We start from the raw sequence: 14,405 nt of genomic DNA, 5'->3' as shown, positions 1-14,405 counted from the left end.
TAATTGTTTTTATTTCCTAGAGTGAATTATTACAATTGGTTTACCTAGTATTCATGTTGCATGCATTTAATGCAGATCAACTACTAGCCTTCTCTCAGAGGCTTCCTGTTGAGAATCCAACCCACCTGTATCCACATTCTTTACTGGCTGCCTATAAATCACCTGATTCCATGAAAAGTCATATCATTTGCATATGAATCCTCCCTCTCAAAATAGTCTTGTGTAACCCCAGGAACTGTTATGCATTACAGTCTCTTCACAATAACTGAGCTCACTAATGAGGAACTTTAAACTTGCCAAATTTTCACTTTTCTCATAGGCATTCTATTTTTTCAAGCCAGATATTGCCTGTATCATAAATTCATTCATTTTTTTTTATCTCTGATTTAATTGTTGATGCACAGTATGACAGAGGGAGATTAACAGAATAGCTATTGATAAATGTATTAATATTCAATTTTGAAAGAAGGAGCTCAGCCTTAATGAGAAGATTTGAGTAATCTGCTTTAATCTCATGCTAAATTTATAGAAAGTAGTTTTTGGGTTTTTTTTAATGTAAATACAAGGGCTATGTGTCATATTTTCCACATTTCCTTTGTTAACAAGGTAATGAAATCAGGAAAGGAAAAAGCATAACTCTAGTAAATAAAAATGTACCCTTAGACCTGGCACTTTTGTTGACTAATTTTAATTTGTATTAGCAGTAAACTACAAGGCTTAATACATGCTACCAGAAATTCAACAATTATAAGCAATGCAAATACAATTTATGAATATAGTATTACTCTGTCTTGCAGAAAATCATATATAGATAACAGAAATTACAAATTATGGGCATAGATTACATTATGGATGACCCCTTATAAAATGTATACACATAGAAATAAAATTGAATACCATATACAAAGATAGCACTAAAACCTTGGTGACAGCCCTGTTTCACTTAAATGAGCAGCAACATGGGTAATATATTTGCAAGCTAAGCACAATAGATCAACAATTTATAATACACAGAAGAATCTTTATATGAATATACACATAAAAGCAAGCAGAAAACCAAAAGAATTATAATCAAAGCTCAGTCCATCCAAATTTCTAGTGTTTACTGCCAACCAGATGCAGTTAATTTTGTGGGGACCAGTATCACATGCTAAAGCTGTGATAATATTGATCCCCCTTCTCCTCCCCCTCCTCCTCCCCACCCCCACTGATGACCAAAGGGGCCTGAAGGCCCTACCTAATTAGAAACAGTGTGGTATAAAATTACAATCCCATCCACGCCAAATCCCTCTCCCAGAAACAGCTCCCTACACTGGTATCCTCCAAGAGCTGTTAATCACCATCCCCAGATAACAAACCCTGCCTCTCACCCAATTTTCATAAAAACTCCCTTCACTGACAACCTCCCCCTTCTCAGGGCCCCCTTATTAAACCATTAGGAGCCTCAGGTGGTAAGGGGTATAGAGGAGCCTCAGGTCAGCCAGCTCATTTTGGACTCTGCTGCCAGAGAGGCTGGAACCACCCTGTAATTTGGTATTCACTAAACTGCCGCATTCACCTACTTGTTTATTGTAGTTTCTCCCAACCCACTCTTGGAGGGACACCTAGTTTTCAGGATATCTATAATGCATAAGCATAAATTAATTGCAGCTATCTTGAGAACTTGACTGGACAGGCTTGCCTCCAGGGAGGGTTGGTAAACACTGGAGTAGTTCACATTTAAACAGACATTCACACCAGGTGAGAGGTTAGGTGCTGTGTACATATGTTTTATCTATTTATTTGTTTGTTTGTTTGTTTTAATGTGGGCCTTTTTTAAAGCTGCCAGCTAAAACATAATCATCTTTCTCTGAAAACGAAAACTTTCAATCGCCCTAAGTATTGTTTATCCCTTCCTTTAATATATTAAATGGCAGGTGAGAATCTCATAAGTTTGAAACATTTAAAAATAGCCTGGCTTCATACCATAACCAATAGCATATGTAAGCTATAAAATATTCCTTATGATCAATCATATTCTTTTATAATGGATGAGTTTATTATACTTTCTTTTTCTCTTTATAAGTAAGCAATCTGATTAAATGATTGCACCCTCACTGAACGTCTAGCCTTCCATAAACCTCTAACCGGAAGGTCGCCAATTTTAAAATTTTAAATATCATTGCTATCTAGATGTGTAGGTAAGTTGAACTGGTAATTGATTTGGGTTGCTTGCTCGCTTTGGCGTGGAAAATAATGACTTTGAACAACCTCCGACTAAGAAATGCTGGTTTCAGCGGTGAAAAGGATCCCCCCCTCCCCTACCCTCCCCGCCTTCCTTAGAAGGATATTTAGTGCCACTGGACATAGGAGAACGCCTACAGTTTACTTTTGCACTCCTTTTCGTAACTTAAGTTTATTTTCATTTCTAAATGGTGTGATAAGGCGGTGCATTTGCTGCTCCACAAACTGGGAGAGCACTAGAGCCATTTTTCCCTTAATCCCAATAGAGTCACGAAGTGCAGTTTGGTAAGTAGCAAGGAATCCTCCATTTAATTTTCACGAAACGGTACGTGTCAGACAGACTGTATCTTGTGTGATTCTATTATATTTCCACCGACTGAACAAGCCTCAAGGGATCTTTACGCTGTTTCGCTGAGCAGATGGATTTTTGTTCAGTGTTGCTAAGAGGGCTTTCTATATTCTAGCAGTCACTCCATGTTTCTTGGGGCGGGAGGAGAGAGAGAGAGAGAGAGAGAGTGCAAGAAATTGCCTCAGAGGTTTTGGAAAGGGTTAGAGTCATGAACAGTTTATGATCTGCCAGGCGTGTCAGGTCTTCACGGTGCTTAGCAATTCTTAGCTATGCAGTTATGGCCATTTGCTTTCCATGAAGTTAAGGTAAGTTTGTGGTTTGGTACTGATCAAAATCTATCGTGTTTCTACCCGATTTATTCCTATGCATGTACCTAATCATTTGTTTTTAATTACAATGAACTGGCATTAATTTTACCTGGAATGATGCATTACCTAATGCAAAGGAAAAGGAAACACTACAGCATATGAGATACATACAGCTGCTCAGCTAACCATATGCCTGTCTCTCATAATCGGATACAATTTTTAAAAGCCCTCTTAAAATTGAAAATCTAAATGCATTATTGCACTTTAATGGTGCTACATAGTTTGAGAAGATCTCAAGTTGAGCAGGGCATTGACAGTAAGGTGAAAGATATTCCAGGCACCGCAAAGCAGGCTGATCCGGCTGCAAGATAATAAGTAGCATAAAAACTTGTAAAATGGGCTGTTCAATGCTTGGCTGCTCTCTCGACATAATACAATATCGAGAAGCTTCAGCTGAGCAAAAATAGTTGCATCTGCACGCAGCTGTGAAATGCAGAGGTCACTTTATTAAATAAATGCTAGTGTAATCTTCCATTCAGAAAAAAAAAAAAAAAAAAGCTCTTTAGTACAAACAACGCTCATGGCTAGCGCCCGTATCCTCCCCTGTAATGGCAGTATCACCTCCTGGAGCATTTACTTGCACAGGTAGCCATGAATTCTGCTATTTCCTGCTCCTGCATTCCACACCTTTGCCAACAGCATCCAAAATATAACTTTTCTTTATCCACCCTATAATATTGATTCTTTGGTTCAATCATCTTTAGTATGCGTGCACCCTATCATCTAACCACAAATGTAGAAAAGCAAACACAATACATGATATCCCCTTGTAAGCTCAGAAAATCTCAATGAAACAACGTTCAATCACAAGGATAACTTGGGGTTAATAATGTGCTATTGGCATTTATCTAACACCTCTCAATAAGACTCTGAGAATCAAACCGTAGAAGTCTAAATAGAATACTATTGCAACTTGATGCAATTTCAATGCAGATCAGAAACAGCCATTATATACATCTATATATAAAACGTCTAACCAAATTATTTCCAAACTAATGAAAAACCTACCGGTCATAATCCTGTTAGCTGCATTCCCCGGTTTAGGTGGGTTTACATACGCATCTCTCAGGGAGCTGCACTTGTAGCTGTTCTTGGTGCTGAAATAGACGGCGAGACCGCAGCAGAACGAGAAGTCTCATCCATGTGAATAACAAATACTCCCACTGGCAGCTATTGGTCTTTCTAACTCTCCTCCTAATCCACCTCTTATCAGCCATTCAGCCTGGCCACCAGCAAAGGAGGCTTTCTCTGCACCTTAGCTGGCAGAATCCCGACTGCAGAGCCAAACAATTACATCTGCAAAGCAAAAGAAATCTTGCTTTTATGAGGCACCGGGTTACCGAGGTGTTGGGAGAGCGCTCTCTCTCTCCAGCTCTGTGTCGGTTCTTCTCTATTTTTTTCATCATACTCTCTAGCTTCTGGGTTTTGTAAAGAATGAAGATTTAAGCAATGCATGTAGTAACAACAAAATCTGACAAAATAGTTTGCAATAAACCCGGTGATTCTGACTGCAAGAGGGAGATGGAAGAAAAACGTATTGAATAAAGTTATATTGCAACTGGAATCAGAGTGACTGAATATGCGAAAGAAAGCTTCATTTTTCTGAAGTCCTGTATAAAATGTAACTTGTGACGGCAATTAAAAACAGTTTTATCTAGGACTGAGAACCGTAATGCAAAAGAAAAAAAGGAGTATGATGATGCTGTTTGTATACACTAACAATTTTTTTTCAAACGCCATGTTACTTGTTTTTCAGAAGGTGGCAAAATGCATGCAAGAAATGAATTACAGGAGTGCATTGTAGAAATCCATTTCATAAAAATAAGATTGAATTGAAGGCTTTTCTGCATGTGTTGCCTACCACTAAAACGTATTTCTAGGCTTGCCATTGCTGATTTGTTTAATAATGGTAACCTTGCATAAACAGACTTACAATATTGCATTAGTGACAAAAAGATACTAAAGGGTTTCCTTCTTATTAAAACAAAGACGTTTTGATCACCGTTAGTACAAGTATTTCAACTTGTTACCACACTCTTGGTGCACAGTGATGAATCTTATTAGAATAAAAACTTTCACTTGGTAGAAAAGTTCCATCTTGAGGAAAGTCGTTGCAACTGCAACATTCCCTTGCTTTTCGAAATTGAGCCTTTTTCGCACTATTGCTCACTCAGGGACCGATCTAATAAGACCATGGTAAAAATCCGTGCTAATTTTTTTTAGCAATGACTTTTTTTTACTACTGTGGTAAATTTAGATTTAATAGGGTAATGATATACAGGGCACATGTGTACTAAACTGAAAGTAAAGTTTTATCATATTAACAAAAATAGGTAACAAATCTAAATTTACTTCTATTTTACCTTCAATGGTTAAAGGTGAAAGTTAAGTTTATCTGACCATTGAATAAAAAAAAAATATGGAGGCATTCCATTCCTGAATCTAGGACACTCTAATCAGGGTCCTCTGTTGTTGTGTTCCAGAGCCAGAGAAATTCTGACCTGCTACTATGAACCAGAGATTCTTGTATGGTACCTCTGGGTCAGAGGCTCTCTGCCTCAGCATCCCTAAATCAGAGACAATCTGATCCAAGACCCACAGACTAGAGACAATCAATGTCAGGACCACAGAATCTGACACAAGCACACACACACACACACACATGCACATATTTTCTCGCTCTCTTTTTTGCCCCCACCCTAGCCCAACTCCTACTAAGCCACCCCCACCCACTCTCCATTGAAGCCCCCCACTAACCTATCCCCACCCACATATGCAACCCAATCTCCTACCCAACCCCTGTTAAGCCACACCTCTCCATTTCTCCAGCCTAGACACCCTACAGGATTCCCTATACTTATCAAATCTGTTCCATGGCTGGTACATGCTTCTCTGCTGATCATTTTAAAAATGGTAGTGATTCAACTGAGGTCAGGCTTCATCTGAACTGGTGCCATTAGTGAATTGGTGCTGGTTCAGCTGAAGTCAATGTCCTCAGCTGAACCAGCATCATTTCAAAAATAGCCAGCTGGAAAACAAAAGGAGCCATTCTAAGGTTGAATAAATATGGAGAAGGAGGTTCTGTAGGGTAACTAGATTGAAAGGGCATAGTGGGGGTGGATTAGTGGGAGGGTAGTCTTATGGGTTGGGGTTTAGTAGTGGAGAGATGGAGTGACGCAAGCTATGGGCAATAGTGAGGGATGGGGGAAGGGGGTAGGGGAGCCATAGTTGTACTAAGCCATCCTCTAGCTACTCCCCACTGAAGCCACCTAATCACCTACCCAGCATAGTATTGTAATTACTATTTATTTATGCAACACTACCTTTATTAAACATATCAGCAATAGTAGATGGGTGGGTGGGAGAAGGTTGGTAGAAGATCAGAGCTTCCCAGGTGTGGGGTGGTAGTCTTGGGTCTTCCAGATATGATGATCCCAGATTGATATTTTCCATTTTATTTCAACTCATTCCTAACATTCCATTTGCATTTTTTGACAGCTGCTGCACATTGAGCTGAGAATGTCCTCAAATACATCAAAGTCCTTTTCATGAGTGATGACTCCTGACAGGGGACCCAGCATTGTGTATATATAGTTGGGATTATTTTTTTCCTATTTGCATCCCTGCATTTTTCCCACATTAAATCTTCTGTCATCCAGATGTCCAGTCTCACAAGGCCTTTATGCAGTTCTTCACAATCCACTGTGTTTTAACAACTTTGAATAATTTTGTGGCATCTGCAGCTTTTATCGTCTCATTCATTCTGCCCTTTTCCAGCACAAGTACCAATACAGATCCCTATGTTTCACTATTAATAATCTTTCTTCCTTTGGAAAACTGACCATTTAGTCCCACCCTCGATTTCCTGTCTTTTAATCAGTTAACAGTTTATAATAGGACATTGCCTCTTATCCTATACTATAACTTTTAAATGTCCCAAGGCATCTCCTAAGGAGGCTCTATCAAGTGCCTTCTGAAAATCCAAATACACTGTATCAGGTTGGCGAACTATAGCCCTCAAGTGCCACAAAGAGGTCTGGTTTTTTAGGATATTCAGAAATAATATGCATGAGATACCTTCAAGGTATGCAAATCTATCTTATTGTGGATATCCTGAAAACCAGACCTATTTGTGGCTCTTGAAGACAAGAGTTAGCTACCCCTGCACTATATTAACTATTATCTACAGCACCTGTTTATTTACACCTTCAAAAAATCTAATAGATTTGTAAGGTAAGGCTTCCATTTTCTGAATTCATGTTGACGCTTCTCTATTAAACCATGTCTGTCTATGTGGCCAATAATTCTGTTTTTAGAAAATAGCTGCTCGTATTCTGCCTCATACTAATGTCAGGCTCACCTTTCTATAGTTTCTCAGGTCCCCTCTGGAGCCATTTAAAAATCTGTGTTATATTAGCCAGGCTCCAGTCTTCTGACTTTCGTTACTATGCATGAGTAGCCTAGTGGTTAAAGCACTGGACTATGAAACAGAGAAACCAGTCTTCAGATCCCACTGCTACTCCTTTCGATCTTAGGCAAGACACTTTACCCTCCCTTGCCTCAGGTACAAATTTACAGTTAGATGCACTAAGCCAGAATGTTTTTTCATGGAAGGTGTCCCACTATTGCAGGGTAGGGACGTGCAGAGGGACCGCATACGTTGCATTCGGTATTCGTATTTATTGGGGGCAGATACATTGCATTTGGCAATGGGGGCCACCCGACACGTTCATGCATTCATTCTTATTTGTTTCCCAGCTAAAATTTAATTAACTAAACCCCCCACCCTCCTGACCCCCCCAAGACTTACCAAAGCTCCCTGGTGGTCCAGCAGGGGGTCAAGGAGCCATCTCCTGCACTCACGCTATCGGCTGCTGGTAGCTGACCTTACTATGTCACAGGGGCTACTGGTGCCATTGGTCGGCCCCTGTCACATGGTAGGAGCAATGGACAGCCGGCGCCATCTTGTGCCGACCAATGGCACCGGTAGCCCCTATGACATAGTAAGGGCAAAGGTTATCAGTGCCATTTTGAATACTGGCAGCCAACAGCCTGAGTGCAAGAGGTCACTCCCAGACCCCCACTGGACCACCAGGGACTTTTGGCAAGTCTTGGGGGACCCTCCTGACTCCCACAAGACTTGCCAAAAGTCCCTGGTGGTCCAGCAGGGGTCCGGGAGCGACCTCCTGCACTCGGGCCATAGGCTGCCAGTATTCAAAATGGCACTGATAGCCTTTGCCCTTACTATGTCATAGGGGCTACCGGTGCCATTGGTCGGCACAAGATGGCGCTGGCTGTCCATTGCTCCCTGGTGGTCCAGGGACTTGCCAAAAGTCCCTGGACCACCAGGGACTTTTGGCAAGTCATGGGGGACCCTCCTGACCCCCACAAGACTTGCCAAAAGTCCCTGGTGGTCCAGGGCTATAAAATAAGTGGCAGGAGAATGTTAATTGGTTATTTACTCTTTCAAAGAATACAAAGACTAGGGGACACACAATGAAGTTATTAGGCAACACATTTAAAACTAATAAGAGAAACATTTTTTTTTTTTACTCAATGCATAATTAATCTCTGGAATTCATTACCAGAGGATGTGGTGAAAGATATTAGTGTAGCTGCACTTAAAAAGGTTTAAACAAGCTCTTGGAGGAAAAGTCCATAAAACATTATTAAGTTGGAGTTTCAGAAATCCACTGCTTATCGCTGGGATAAGGAGCATAGAATTCAACTACCCTTTGGGATCCTGCCAGGTACTTATGACCTGGATTGGCCACTGTTGGAAACAGGATACTAGGCTTATAGACCTTTGGTTGACCCAGTATGGCAAGTCTTATGTTCTAAACTGTCACTCAAAAAATAAAGTGTTCGGGGGGGGGGCAAGGCTGTTGCATTAGATTACCATTTCCTGAAGAGGTGTTAACACAGCTGACAACTTTCTAAGTCGGCCACATTAAGTTATTAACATCAGATTGCTCTTTAATGAGCTGCTTTGCATGCATTTGTAAAATTCAAATATGTAATTTGCATGCAAAGGAGCTCATTGTAATAGGGGAGGGAATCTGGGTGAGGCTATGCAAAATATCATGTATATAGGGCAATATATGCTGTTTAACGCATTAGAGCTCTATCACAGATAGATGCATCTCCCAGTTAAATTGTGAGCCCTTTGGGAATAGGGAAAATACCTAAGTACCTGAATGTAATCCACTTTGAAGTGTCAAAAATCATAATATAAATCAAATAAATAAATGATAGGTTACAGATTACTAGTAACAGGTTTGCAATTTCACATTTGAGTTATTTTAGGACTCGGGGGTAGAAATCATCTGATCCTCATGATTTGTTATTCTTTAGTTTTTCAATTTGATCTAATATATTTTTCATTATCAAAGAGAATTGCTTTAGTTGCTCAGAATCTTCACCTTCAAAGATTTTTTCTGATGTGGGTATGGTCCCAGCATCATCCTCTAAAGACCAAGGCAACAAATTCCTTCAGTTTTTCAGCTATTTTCTTGTCCTCCCTGAGCACCCATTTTACCTCTTGGTCACCTAGCAGTCTAATAAACTCCTTCACAGGCTTTCTGCTTCAAATATTCTTGAAAAAGCTTTTATTATAAGTTTTTGCTTCTATAGTAAGCTTCTTCTCAAATTCTCTCTTGGCCTGTTTTACTATTATTTTACTTCTATCTTGCCAGTAAACATGCTCTAGCCTATTTTTCTTCTTTTAGGTTTGCTTTCCATTTTTTGAGTGATGCCCTTTTGAAATTAACTGCCTCTTTCACATCACCATTAAACAAAGTCATCCTTTTAGCCTTTTTTAATGCATGAAAAATAGTTTGCATAGGTTTCCAAGATGATGATGTAGCTTATTCCCATGTAATTGCATGGAAAGGAAGCTAAAATATAGCTCATTTTTTTACTTCCTATTTGACGTACATTTCTTGTGCACTAAAACCCTTATTACACGGGAAGTAATTTTAACAAACAAAAAATATTCACTAAACCCAAAGTAGAGCAATGCACTAAGTCTGGCACTCTAATACATCGATCCCTCAGTGAAGAGCATCCTTCAATGTCTCCTTATTGTAACTAGAAGTCAGCCAGTTGACTTGTGACCCCCATTTTAGCACTTAAAAATTCACATGACCCTAGAGGATGACCAAAAAAAGTTATAAGAGCTGTGGTCCCCCTTCCAACAATCATTACACTCTCACCGTCCCCACACTCCAATTGATCCTCTCTCTCTCAACGTCTACCAGCTTCATAGGACGTCTTCCCCTCCATCAGACCTCCTGTTATATCCGCCAACTCCTCTCATCAACTTATCCTCTCACCCCATCCAGCCTTTTTTGCATTCTCTCAGCTGATCCTTTCTCACCCCCAAGCCCTTCTTATAGCCACTAACTGATCTTCTGCCAGCCCCACCCTCTCATCTCATCATCCATTCCTTCCTCACTCTCATCTCCCATCCCATCCCCTCACCTCCCAGTCTTGCCTCTTCCCATTCAACCTTTCTTTCACATTCTCCAGCTAATCCCCTCTTATATCCCCAAATCATTTCCCATCTCACTATTCACAGTCAATCCCTCTCCACTTGATCCAACCCTCAAACTCCTCCTGCATCTGATCTCTCACTTCAAATAGCCCCTTCTCCGAAAATCCTCTTTGCCAGGGTCAGTGGCAACATTTCCTTTTGGGCCCTGGGTCAAAGGTGGATGACAACTAATACGAAGAGAAGGTAGACTAACAGGGGCAAAATTTTTCTATTGGGTAGGTTTAGAGGTGGGTAAGAAGCAGGGATTAGTGGCAGTCTTCACTGGCTCATTCACACTGAGCCCTCCCCTCTCGGCTAGTTCTGAGCCTGACGGTGATCTGCAAGTGGCGGCTGCATTATTAATGAAAGTCAGCGTGGAGCCTCCAAGATGCTGCAAGCTTCAATAGCCGTAATCCTTCTGGCACAGGTCCTGCTGTTACCGCAGAAACTTGTGTTAGGGTGGGGCCACTGCCAAGCTTCTAAAAATGTGCTGGCTCACAGATCCCATGCTGATCTCCACACTAATGCTACTGCTGGTGCCTGAAAAACACCACTTTTTGAGGCATGTGTGACCCCAGCAGAAGTTGTTGTGACCCCATTTGGGGTCCTGAGTCACAATTTGGGAAGCCCTGGAATAAAATCACAGTTAAGAAAATAACATTCATAAGAAATACTATGCTGGGTTCATCGACATCCTGTCTCTGACAGTCGCCAATCCAGGTTTCAAGTACTTGGCAGATCCCAGATCCCTCTCCCAGGGAAAGCAATAGCTTTACTTAATCTACTTGGCTAATAATGTTTTCTTTCAAGGCTAGTGTCACCAGATGGGTTTCATTGCACATACCATGGTAGGAATGATTCTCTTTCTTAAGTCAGAAAATGTTGTAGATGGTTTAAAGCTCTTAAATTTACTTCTAATGCACTTATTAACTGCACTATGCAGATCTTTCTTCTGCAGCTCATAGCATGTCATAGATATAAGAGTGGCGGAGTAGCCTAGCCTAGTGGTTAGAGCAGCAGACTGCAAACCAAGGAAACTAAAGTTTGTATCCTACTGCCACTCCTTGTTATCACTTTACCCTCCATTGCCCCAGATACAAACGTACGGATGAATTTCAAAAGCCCTGCAGGAGATACGCGTACAAGCTGGGCCGGTGCGCATAGAGTGATTTTAAAAGCCGCCCCCGTATGCACTTACCTCTCATTGTGCACACAAATAAAAACCTTCAAAAGAGGAGTGGGGGATGGGAATTCCTGGATATCATAATGAAATCAGCACATAAATACTTACGTACACAAGCACGCAGCGGCGTATCCTGCTGTTTACTTCTGCCATGGATGGCGTGTAAGTCTAAAAACAAAAGAAAGTAGAGATGAGTGGGGTTTTAAAGGTTGGGGTTACAGGGTAAAAGGGAAGATATAGAATTGGGGGGGGGGGGGTTAAGAAGTCATATTCCTTACCTGGCGATCTGGGAATGAACTGGGAAAACTGGTAATTGCGTCAGCATGCGTGTCCACTAAAATTCTCCTACTTATGTGGTAGAAGTGGCATTTGTGCGCATAGGCGCACACCTACTTAAAATTGTGCATATATGTGAGCACATTCAGCCTATTTTATACCGTGCGCATATGTGCACTGCATGTTATAAAATGGCCACGTTCCCTAGCATAGGCCAATGAACGCACGCACATGTGCGCCTACGTGCCAGTATAAAATTTAGCATCCCTGACTGTAAGCCCTCTGAGGACAGGGAAATACCTTATCATACCTGAATGTAATCTGCTTTGAAAAGCAGAACATAAATAAATAAAATAATGTGTTATGAACCTTTCCAAATCTCTTTTAAACCAAGCTATGCTAGTTGCCTGAACCTCGATTCCACATCTTAATTGTATGCTCAGTGAAAACGAACTTTCTATTTATTTTAAGTCTACTGGTTGTTGGTTTCATGGAGAATCCCCTTGGTTTAATATTTTTGAAAGGTAAATAATTGTCTTTTATTTACTCGTTCCACGCCACTCATGATGTTATAAACTTCTTTCATGTCCCCTCTCAGCCATTTTCCAAGCTGAAGAGTCCTAGCCTGCATAGCCTCTTACCATATGAGAGTTTTTCTATCTCCTTTATTTTTATTTTTTTTTGTCACCCTCCCCTGCACTATTTCTAGTTCTGCTATATTTTTTTTGAGGTGCGGTTACCAGAACTGAACACTATACTCAAGGTGCAGTGACACCATGGCTTGATACAGAGGCAATTTGATAATTTTCCATTATATTCTCCATTCTTTTTTGGATCATTTCTAACATTCTATTTACTTTTTTGACTGCCACTGAATACTGAGCCAAGGATTTCAATTTATTATCCACAGGGACTCCAAGGTCCTTTTCTTGGGTGTGACTCCTAATTGTTGCATTCAGTGGATCACAGGCCCATCCCATGGCTTGTAGCTCTTACCTCCAGCCCGGGCCTGTCCTTGCTACCTCCCGATGCTGCACCTTCCTGCCGAGACATGGATGTGTATTGTGCCTGTCTCCGAACTCCCGCTAGCATCTACGATGTTGGCCTCTCCTCTGAACACAGCAGAAGCCATGCCGTGACCGCTTTCTTTCTATGCCGCAGGATGCTGCCGAGACCTTGGGCCTACCTCCCCTAGGGCACAAGTGTGTGTGCCAACTGCACCAACTTTAAAGGGCCAGTGGTGGGAAGCTTCCAGAGGCACCCCTGATGAAGTCATCATTCCAACCCTATAAAGGGCTGAGGCCAAGACCCCTCTAGTGCCTTGGCAATAGGTCGACTTTGCTGGAGTAGTAAGTTGCCTCCCTGTGTTCCTGATCCTGGTTCCTGCTTTTCTTCATTCCTGATTGTCTTCCTGAATTCAGTATTTTGTTCCTGGTTCCTGTGTGGCAGTCTCATCTGTGTTTGAGTTCTTGTCCTCTTATTAGTCAGTCTTCCTCCTCAACTGTCTTCAGTGTATTCTCCCTGCTTGTGTGGATCCTCATCCTCCTTCCTTCTCTTTATTCTGTGTCTCCTCAAATGGACTTCTGGCCTTCACCAGAATGGACCTTGACACTGCTTGACCTCTGCCATTTCTCTGACCACCACCTGCTTACTGTTTCCGCCTCCCACTGGCCACTGCCTGAACCGGCCTGATCGCCTGCTTCTTGCCATGACCACTGCTTGCCCCAACTCCATTCTCTTCTTATGCTGGCCTGCAACATCTTCAATGTAAAGGGCCTAACCCCTGCAGAGGCCCGCGCTTTAGTCCAGCTGATTCTGGCACCTGAGGGCTCAACCTAAAGGGAACGAGGGCTGGTATTGGTTGAGCTCCAGTTGGTCCTCTGTTTCAGCCAGCTTCTGCCTGCCAATGGTTGGGACCTGCAGGGCTCCTCCCTGAAAGTTGCATCAACTCCACCTTGGCCTAAGGGTCCACGCCCGCAACACTAATACAGAATCTATTTTTTCCCTATGTGCATCACTTTGCACTTTTCCATATTAAATTTCATCTGCCATTCAGTTGCCTAGTCTCCTAATTTTACAAGATCTCTCTCAATATGCTGCTGTGTTTAAGAAATCTGAATAATTCTGTTTCATTTTCAAATTTGATCATCTCATTTGAAATTCCCTTTCCCAGATCATTTATGAATATGGTAAACAGTACAGGAGTCATTTGTAGAGTACTGATTACTAGGGATGTGAATCGTTTTAGGACGATTAAAATTATCGTCCGATAATTTTAATATCGTCTTAAACCGTTATGGAACACAATACAATACAGATTCTAACGATTTATCGTTATAAATCGTTAGAATCGTGAGCCGGCACACTAAAACCCCCTAAAACCCACCCCCGACCCTTTAAATTAAATCCCCCACCCTCCCGAACCCCCCCCAAATAACTTAAATAACCTGCGGGTCCAGCGGCAGTCCGGAA

The sequence above is a fragment of the Rhinatrema bivittatum genome, chromosome 9 (genome assembly GCF_901001135.1).
Source record: "Rhinatrema bivittatum chromosome 9, aRhiBiv1.1, whole genome shotgun sequence".
NCBI classification, from domain to species: domain Eukaryota; kingdom Metazoa; phylum Chordata; class Amphibia; order Gymnophiona; family Rhinatrematidae; genus Rhinatrema; species Rhinatrema bivittatum.
The sequence above is the reverse complement of the archived record's forward strand: the minus strand, read 5'-3'. Positions refer to the sequence as shown.